The 10,451-nt window shown below is 41.9% G+C and overlaps 1 pseudogene; it reads left to right on the plus strand.

The window, feature by feature from the left end:
* Nucleotides 1–602: 602 nt before the first annotated feature.
* On the plus strand, nt 603–1,858 carry LOC149178298 (U-box domain-containing protein 13-like; annotated as a pseudogene).
* The last annotated feature ends 8,593 nt before the right edge of the window (nt 1,859–10,451 follow it).

A 10,451-nucleotide genomic window follows, 5' to 3' on the forward strand; every position in this document is an offset into this window, starting at 1 on the left:
CCAAACACCCCACAAAAAAATGGCTACCGGAATCACCAAAAGTGTCATTCTGAAGATGAGATTGGATGCTAATTTCCATAACTCGTTGATTTGTTCATTGCATGTGTCAGATAACCAATGATTTTATCGTGATGACTAATATGTTGTACAAACTGGAAACAGCCTTATTTTAATGGATTCGTGCATAAAGAGTAGCCAACCCTCCTCAGAATTTTTAGAGAAAAAAATGGAGTGCTTACAAGAATGGCTTGAACATCGTAAAACCCAATAAATAATCATACAGGAGAAGTATTCTTCCACCCAGGTAGAAATCAATTAGATGTTTCCATAATGGTCATCATTGCCCAGATTTTAAAAATAAGATTATGTTATATAATTGGATAATCTGCAAAATAGAATCAACACGAACAAAGCCCACTTAGTTCCAAAACTCTTAGACTCCTCGGAGCTTGCTTGCAACAAATCGAATGACCATCATTCAAGTGAATGAAATTTTGTAAAAGGGTCAGATGGATATGTGTGTGGCTCTCCACTGATCAAATTTCTAGAAAGGAGATCTTCATCACCCCAGGAGTTTCTTCCTGTTTTTCCTTGGATGAACAATGGTGTCTTCTCTTGGAGTAATTATTCAAGTCACTTCTAATGGAGTAATTGGTAATGTAGAACTTGCACCAGTGTCTAAGTTGATAACCAAAGTTTTAGTGCTAGTTAGAGACACCATTCATGCTACAAAAGATGTGATTTATGACCAAGAGAGCCTTAGGGAACATTCCAAGTATCTAGAAAATATTAGGCCCACTTTAACAGAGCTTAATAATAAGAATGTAAGGGAAACTCAAACTATTAGACAATCTCTTGGGATTTTTTAAAGGGTTCTCAAGGCCGCAAACAATGTTATTGATACTTGTTCACAAAAGAGAAAGTTTTATCTTCTTCTCAATTGTAGGAATATTGTGAAATAATTGAAAGGTATTACGAGGGAAATTGGACATGCTCTGACTTTGCTTCCTCTCTTAGGATTGGATGTGTCATTGGCTATTAGACAGAAAATTGATAAGCATTGTAAGGATATGCAGAATGTCGAGTTCAAGGCAGCGGTGGAAGAAGAAGAAATTTTTTATAAAATTGAATCTGGGATCAGAGAAAGGCATACTGATAATGTTTACGCAAATAAATTACTTTTGCATATTGCAAAGTAGTGGGAGTTTCCACTGATACATCAACTTTGAAACAAGAATACGAAGAGTTTAAAAGGGATATGGAAGATACCATATTGAGAAAAAAATGAAGCAGAGGCTTTGTAAATGGAACAAATCATTGGATTACTTCGTTGTGCAAATGTGGCATCTTCTTCCAAAGAGAGGGATAAGGTATATTACGAGAAAAGGTTCTCTTTGGGAAGTCATTCTTTGCCTCCCTTACAATCCTTTTACTGTCCAATTTCTTGAGAGGTAATGGAAGATCCTGTTGAGATTTCTTCTTGTCAAACATTTGATAGAAGTTCTATTGAAAGATGTTTTGCAGAGGGGCACACTACTTGTCCCATGACTAATCATGCGCTAATCAGTAAAGAGCTCAGACCAAATATCATACTCTGAAGGTCTATAGAAGAGTGGAAGGATAGAAATACAATGGTCACAATAGCTTCATTGAAACCTAATCTAGATTCTAATGAGGAGCAGAGTATGCTGTATGGTCTTAATGAAATACTAAGGTTAAGCGAGGAGAAAGAAAATCACATACAATGGATAGGAGAAGAAGGTTACATTTGTATTTTAGTTGGCCTTCTGGGACAGAATAAGCCATTGATTAGGAACAAAGACTAGCATTACCTTGTAGCATGATAAGTATTCCTTGATGCAAGGTCAGAAAATTATTGTTTGCATGGTTGAAAGTCCTTTATCTCACATTTTAGGTTCTTTGGATCAATTGCATGGACCCACTTGTATCATGAAAGACATGATATATCTCATGTCCATTAGACTCCTATAGGACTTTGGTTGGCTACTATGAAATTTTTCAAGGTATCATCTCTATGACCCTACCTCTTACCAAGTGACTAAGCATCATGATGCTATATTTGATGAGCCTTTCATGATGACTATTAATATCTCTTCTATAGCTCCTTTCTACTGATAAGGCTCAGCATGTATCCATGGAACATGCCTCTTCTTCTCTTGTTGGGTTGCTTGTTGATGACTCCCAGTTGGTTTTAGTGAACCTTTCCACATCTCCATCTTGTGTTGGTCCACCTTTACAAACTCCTATGAGTTAATTCTTTGTAGTTATTGAATAGTCTATGGGGAGTCGAGACTAAAGGGATTACTTCATCATCTAGTCCATCCTCTCCTTTGGGTGTTTCTTCCAGCCTTCCCTTGCTAGATGAGGTCATCATTGTTGGTACTTCATCTTGAGGTGTACAACCTAGCAATTCTTCTCCTTCTGAAATGTAGTGATGCCCATATTTGAGATGATATTATTCATGTATATACAACAATTTGTTGATGATGGTAACAACCCCTCTACTACATCATTTCCATATTTTCTTTGATGGTTTAATTCTTGGTGATCTCATGCTTCTTGTTCTGGGTTGATCATGGTGATGCATGTAACATTCATTTTGATGTAGATAGTTTGTCTTGATGCATATTTTCTTTCCACTCAAGGTTTTATGGATTATAGTAACATGATCCTGGACACATGAATTAGTATGAGTGAAATTATGAGGATGATATGCTCGCAAAATCTGTCTTAGTGTTTTGAAACATGTCCATGGTCCCAAAGGAAAAATGACTTAGCACTTGCACACATGTTGATATTATTGGCAGCAGTAAAGGGACCACAAATGGACATAGTCTGGAAGTTTTGAGCTCATCATTATGACTAGAAAAGATAGAAAAGGGTAAAATATGACCAAATTGCTCATGTGTTGGCTTTTAAAATCAAACTGGAATTTCTGATAATAAAGATGTTGTTAGGCTCAGTGGTGTGATGTTATTTGTTATCAATTTTTTATAGACTGGCTAATGTTGTTCCATTTGATATATGGAAGACAACTTCATTTCCAGCGACAAATAAGAATATACTCTATGACAGTCAATTTGAAAGGACAATGGCAAGAATTTCACATGGATCTATTCACTTAGTGGCCTATATCCAAATAATTACACCAGCATTCATTCTCAGGTTTGATATTATTGCATGTCCAACCAATTTGTCCAAGAACTAAACAGATACATAGCTTGTCATGGAGGTTTGACATTGGTGAGCTCTAGTATTGCAGCAATAATGCTACAACTCATGGGACTCCCTTCTTTACTTTTATCAACCCGGCAGTTCGTAACAAACTTGGAAGCGACGGTGCTGTATGCACAAGTACTAGCTCTTGCCGCAACTGTCACTTGGTCAGTTGGCACAAGTCTGCTAGGGGCTTAATCCAACTTCTATGAGCTATGAGAAGAAGCTTTTTAACTGATGGATGAAAGCTAACTTAAAGAAGGCTGATCTACTTGCAAAAAGAAACTGTAAAGCTAAAAGGAAACGTAAATCATAGCAAACCCTAATTCTACCGGCTAACCCTACTGATGCAAGAAAGAGGATGCAAGCCACTGAAAGAAATGCCATTGACTTCTAGGAATTTAAATACATGTATCTAAGCTACTTCTATAGTAACATCTGAAAAAACATCTTTTTGTATTTTTGAATAAGTTGCCAGAGTTATTATGCATATGATCTGATTGTTTTTGGTTGTGTAGAGGTGGATGGGCAAGAAGGAATGCTTGGAGGAGGTCAAGAAGGTTCAGAGAGGGCCTAAGGGGTCCCTAACACCCTTCCATAGAGTTTCATCGAGGTTGGCTATCAAGAAACCTCACTCGTGAGCCTCTATAGGAAGTTTGCAGGGGTTCTATAGGATTTCTGTGATTTTCTACAGGATGTTCAGAAGTGAGATTTTGGTGGATGGATGGAGAGGAAAAGGTGAAGGAGTGAGTGTCAAGGTAGGGTGAGGGTTTGAGATGGTCAAGGACTTGGTGGATGGAGTTGTGGATAGGCATAGATGGCTGGATTTGGTTCAAAGAAGACTGAAGCAATGTTACACAAAACTAGGTTTATGGGAGAAAATGGCAACGTGAGGCAAGGATTCTAAGTAGAGGGTGGAGTGGATGGTGATGATGGAGAATAAGCAGATGAAGGAGTGGTATAGGTGCTCTGCAAGTCATTTTTCCAATCTAAACCAACAAAGACTTGTAAATTCAAAGACCTAGTTACGTTGACCTAATCTGTGCTAGCTGACAGTAAAGAGAATGAACAGAAGTTTGAACTACAATGAAACCATGTATTCTAACTCATGCAACTAATCAAGCAAAAGTCTGAACTTGTAACCAACTTCCACACATGAAAATCAAACACTAGTGATGGCATGGCAAAGCAAAATCAGTGTTTTTGTGGGCAGCAAAGTCACCCTGATCCCAGCTCCTGATCCCACCGAGGGAGAGGTGAAACCAAAGATGTTTGATGGCGCTTTTTTGAAGCTTTTCCCTGTTAACAACCTATCAACTAAATCTGAGCATCAGAAGTCTTTCTAACCATTAACAGTGACCTAGTTAATCAGCAAACTTTAATCTACTTAACAGAAATGTTTTTGCAAATGCATAAAGAACAACTAACAATACATAAAGGAGGCCTTAGCACTCGGGTTGGGCCCAACCCCAAGAGTTGTAGGCTCCTATAAAGAACTCAGATCTGGTGCCAAGTAAAGCTTCTTCTCATTATTCAAAAATAATCATCATATGAAAGTTGTATAGCAGTAGCTACAAGAAAACGAGCTGAGCAAAATGACAACACTATAGTGAAAAAATACCAACAGTTCCAAAAGTAAACTATGAAGGCTGAGGCCTTCCTATTTATACAATACAAGGGGGCTAGCAGCCCTCCTAGATTCAAGGGACTTGGCTATCCCAACTGCTAGTAAACAGTCACTCTTCCCAAAACTGCTTGGTTGCCTTTAAAACTCGTTTTGGTGGCCTGTGGAGCTCGGAGTTGAGGGTGGAGATTTCGAGGAAGGCCATTTAATGCAAGATACAACCTCCCTACGAATCCTCACCTCAAGCTTGGTTGTCAGCTGACCCATGATTGCTTGGTTTTGCTCCAAAAATTGTCCAAAAATCCTGAAATAACCACGTATTAGCCTCCTAGGTAGAGTGACCGTCCTTATTCGTTCAAATAACACAAACATACTAAAAAACATGCATAATCTATGAAAAATGGAGGATTGAACAAGGAAAATTAGGAAAAATGAGCCCAATAAGTTAACCAATTTTGGGGCTCATCATCATCCCCCTGCTAAATCGGTTGCTCATCCTCTAAGCAACTAGTCCAGCTCATCATCCTTGATGGCTTTGACCGCCTCCCTCACGTCCCAGGCCTCTACCGTGATATCCTCTTCTCAGTCGTGGAATCTTGCCTTCCTTTCCACTTCCTCCCATTATCTACCTTCCTCCTCTTCCTTCACTCCTTCTAGCAATCCCAGAAGTAAAGGATGACTAAATTTCAAGCCAATCCAATTGGCCTGCAAGTTCCGCATCAACTGTTTGTAGAGAGGTACCCTTCCCAAGGCCTCCCTCATCCTAGTGGGAGAGTGGTATTCCCTTATCTTCAAGCTATGAGGCAGTGTGTTCCACCGCCTTGTGCAGGCATGCATGCAGTTTTCTCCCAAAAGTCTCTCCATGTCCTCAAAGTGGGCAATGGCTTGAGCCTGTTGCTCAATGTATTTTGGTAGCTCCTGAGGACTGTTGGCCAAGTGCTGGTGGGCACTTATCACTACTAAGGGGTCATCCAGCTCTGCTCTGATCATGAGAGGCTCACTAAGCTCTCTGCCTATGATACTGCGAACCTCTGCTGCTCTCTTCTCCTCATGGTTCATCCAAGAGGCCATGGCCATTAGCTGGACATCTCCTATCACCGTGTTGGGATCCCATGCATTCATGTCCGGAAGGGCGAAGTTGTGCAAGTAGAACTCTGATAATTTGGCCCTATCCTCAGATGAACCACTGCCACATAGAGCTGCAAACTGATGATAATTTTGAAAAGGGGTGATGCCCCTTTGAGCCAAGGTATTGATTTGAAACTGTAACCATTGGTCCTTGAGGTATAAGGCATAGGATTTGGTAGGTTGCTTGCACTGCAGAGCTTCTATTGCCCAGTTGGCCATGCAGGCCAGCTTGGGCCTCGTTTTCTTGTATCTGTTGTTCCAGAGATTGTGTCTCCAATTCTTTTTCTTGTAGCTGCTGATTCAGTATCTCAATTTCTATCTACACCCCTTCCTTTCTCTACTATTCATAAGGGGTATCTATGGCTATTGTGGGCCCCTCCTGTTGCTGTTTCTCTCCCAAGATATGAGGCCTGTCTTCCTTCCCTTGCCCCTGTGACTGTAGTTGTCGGTTGAGCAGCTCATTTTCTTCCTATAGCCTGACCCACTGGCTACTCTCCACATGTCGTACCATAGCCAATTCTCTTCTGGCCTCCTTGAGCTGCTCCTCCAGAGGACCTATATCTGCCACTCCCTTGGACTTAGCAATTTTCATCCAAGTGTGGGTCCTCACTCTCTCTTCCTCTAGTGCAAGGAAAAGTGGCACTGTGAATTTCTGAGGAATGATCTTTCTGGCCTCCAAGAAGTTATAGTAGGAGCCCAAGCTGGGCTGGGGGCTAGGTTCCATAATGTGTTCTACCTTTTCTTCCCTTTGAGGTGATTTAGCTACCTCACCCTCCATTGCTTCAGTCTCCTTTAGTCTAGCCAGTGTTTCCTGTAGAATAGTCTCAGCATCCTATAGAGAGGCCTTTGTGTCCAACATTTTCATTCTCTCCCTCCAGGTGGATGTCTTCAGGCTTCCCCGTTCATAAGTGATGGTTGCCTTGGAGGGGGACCTCTCCTTTGGTGTGGTAGGGGTGTCTACAATGGTGATTGGTTCTTTGGACGGTGGCTGGGGTCTGCCAGTTTTAATCCTCACGCTCCTTCTCGCCTTAAAATATAGTGGAAGCTCCCTCTTTCGCTTCTCCTTCTGCCTGGGAGATGTGCTTAGGGTGGCCAACACAGCTGCTGCCTCCCTAGCTAAAATCTTGGGCGATTTCTCCTTTTGCTGCCCTTTTCCCAGACTTCCTGTAGAAAGTCCTGTAGTGAGCGTTTTCTGGCTTCCTGTAGAAGCAGTTTTCTGGCTTCCTGTAGAAACAGTCTGTTGGCTTCCTGTAGAACCAGTTTTTACTGATTTGGCTTGCTTGGCTGGGGGTGCCTTCTCTTTGACTTGTGTTGTGGTTTCCTTGGGTGTTCCCTTACTTGTCTGGACTTTTTCAGTCCTCTCTGCCCGAGTTTGCAAACGCTTCTCCCTTGGCGTTTTTGTTTTTACTCCACCCATAGCTTTGGCCTCAGCAGCCTGTCCTTTTTCTTGCTTTTCCTCTTACTTTTCCTGTTGCTTTACCTGTGGCTTTTCCTGTGGTGGTCTACCCTGGGTTTTCTTACCCTTAGCTTCCTTACCCTTAGTTTTCCTCTCTGCCTCAATATGCTCCTTTTCCTCACTGCTGGATGAAGTGAGTCCTTCGGCCAGAGTCTGGATCTCATCATCCTTGGACATATTACAGAAAATATCATAGGAGATAGGGATAGTATAAGTATGGAGGGCATCTTCTACTATGAGCTTGATAAGCCCATGATGAGCCAGCTGGTCTGGTGTCCCCTCCTTCAGTTTTGTGCCACACTCAATCAATGACTGTAGGAGGAAGTATGGGATGCTCAATTTTTGTTCTGAGGGCAAATCCATCTTATGCCTGAGCTCAGTTAACAAGCGGAAGTGATAACCATACACAATACTGAATCGCCCCTCACAGGTAATATATTTCATAATCTGAAGGCTGACCTCGCTCCAAAATGGCTGAAGGCTGGCTCTCCAGACCCCATTCTTATCCTCTGAAAATTGTTCTTCCGGTAGGAAGAATTCCTTTTTGGCCTTCTGGCCCAATTTCCTTTCCTCTTTATCCCAGGGTATCCCCAATGGCAAATTAGTGACCCGACTAATGAGTTGTGGGGTGAGTTTCAAGGTCAATCCTCTGAAATTTACAGTGGCCAGTGTTTTTGATTTGGGCTGCAGGGACCTTAGGAACTCCTCTGTTATTTCATCATCGTGACCTTGAATTCTGTCACAGAAGGTCATCCAGTTGGCATGGGTAAACAGTTCTACCACCTCGGGAGTTTCCCTCAATTTTCTGGAATCTGAGGGTTCCTTTCTGATAAACCCTCCTGGCATGATGAAAACACTCTGTTTTTGGCTTGAGCTCTGGTTAGAATGGAAATTATAATATGGTTTCCTCCTTTGATTCTCAGGATAGGGTTTCTTAGTTGTTTGTATCTCCCCTTTCACCAATTTCCTGGTTATACTACTGCTGCTGCCCAAAACTCAACTTGTCAAAAGGAAATCAGGCTCTCACAGACAGGGTGCAGAGCTTTTTTTTCTATTCCATCCACATAACAGCCACAATTTTTTTTTATATGTGCACAGGTGAGCCTTACAGTGATTTATCGTTCATGGAGAGAATTGGTTAACAGGAACTGTGGAGGAAAATGTGATGCAGCATCATTTGAAAGAAATTCCATGTATCATATAAGCAAACCACCATTCTTGACCCACAGGCAGACTGGTTTTAATTTTTTCCCACTTCAAACAAGCTAATTCACCACCTTTCGAAATATCAAGCATGGGAATGGCGTGTTCGAGCCTACCTCTCTTCGAAATTTCCAATTCTGATGCAGAAGATACGGGTTTTCACCCTCACTGCCTGCCCTGGCCGCCTCAGAGAGGTTTTTGTCCAGGGATCTTTTTATTCCTTTTTTTTTTTTTTGAATGATCAAGGTGTGGCTGGAACAAGGGCAGAACCCTTCTCTATTATCAGCAATGATTTTTCCATAGTTTCAATGAACTCCTGCCTTGAAAGGGGTTTCTTGTAGATTTTCAATTGATTCCCATTAACAAGCATGGGGATGGCTTCTTCATCAATGGTCCTAATGAGGATTGAACCATTGTCATTGCATTTCTCTACTGTATATGGTCCTAACCATCTTGTCCTCAGCTTCCCTTTGAAATCCTTGTATCTTGAGTCATACAGTAGTGTCCGATCTCCCAGCTGGAATTGCTTTTCATTAAGGTGTCGGTCATGCCATATCTTCCTCTGGAGTTGAACTACTTCTGAGTGGAGGAGGGTCTGCATTCTCTGTTCATCTAATCCATTCAGCTGCAATAATATTTCACGTTAAGCATGGCTGAGATCTAGGTCCAGCTGAGCTTCCACCCTTAATGTATTATATTCGAACTCTATGGACAGCAAAGCTTTCTTCCCGTAGACCAGCTCATAAGGTGTGAAACCGGTTGTAGTCTTCCATGTGGTGTTGTAGGCCTAGGTGGCCTCAACCAGGTGATCCACCCAATCCTTTCTGCTACTGCTCACAAACTTAGTCAAAATCCCTTCCAATGCTCTATTACTGACTTCCACCTGCCCATTTGCTTGAGGATGATAGGGGGTGGAAGTCTTGTGCTTGATCTTGTGTTGCGCAAGCAAGTCTTCAATCAAGTTGGAGGTGAACTAGATTCCTTGATCGGTGACTAACTCTCCTGGGTAGCCAAACTTGTAGAAGATATTTTCCCTCGGGAACTCAGCCACCTTTTCTTCTGTTGCTGCTTTGATTGCCTTCGTTTCTGCCGCCTTGGTCAAATAGTCGGTGCACACAGTGATGTAAGACCGTTTCTTTGAAGGAGGGTTGATAAGACCCACAAAATACATGCCCCACTTCTCAAATGGCTCGAAGGTCTCTTGAGGTTGGAGAGGCATTTCATCTCTTGGAGTTGGTTTCCCCATCCTCTGACATCGGTCACACTAGCTGATGTATCTTCTGACATCTTGATGAAGAGTAGGCCAATAGTAGCCTGCCTGTAGAATTTTTAAGGCAGTCCTTTTTGCTGCAAAGTGGACTCCACAAGGTCCATCATGATAGGTTAGGAGGATGTCAAAGACTTCCTCCTCCCTAACACAATGTCTCAAGATCTGATCTAGGCCAAGTTTAAATAGGTTGCCCCCGATCCAAGTGAACGGGGCACTCTTCCTTACAATTCTGCTTTTCTCTTTTGAGGATAGATGCGGAGAGAACTGTGCTGAGACCATGTAATTTGCTATATCAGCACACCATGGAGAGAGTACCGAGATAGCAAACAGATTTTCATCCGGCATCTGGTCATCCACTATTCCTTCTTCACTTGTAGGCAAGTCCAATCTAGACAAGAAATGAGCAACAACATTTTCCTTACCTGGCTTGTCGAAAATTGTCAAATCAAATTGCTGTAACAAAAGTAACCATCTAATAATACGAGCATTGACATCAGGCTTATTCATTAAATATCTAATCGCAGCATGATCAG

This window comes from Pinus tabuliformis, chromosome 4_1, assembly GCF_031772625.1.
Source record: "Pinus tabuliformis cultivar Carrire ecotype Pingquan chromosome 4_1, CPIR1, whole genome shotgun sequence".
NCBI classification, from domain to species: domain Eukaryota; kingdom Viridiplantae; phylum Streptophyta; class Pinopsida; order Pinales; family Pinaceae; genus Pinus; species Pinus tabuliformis.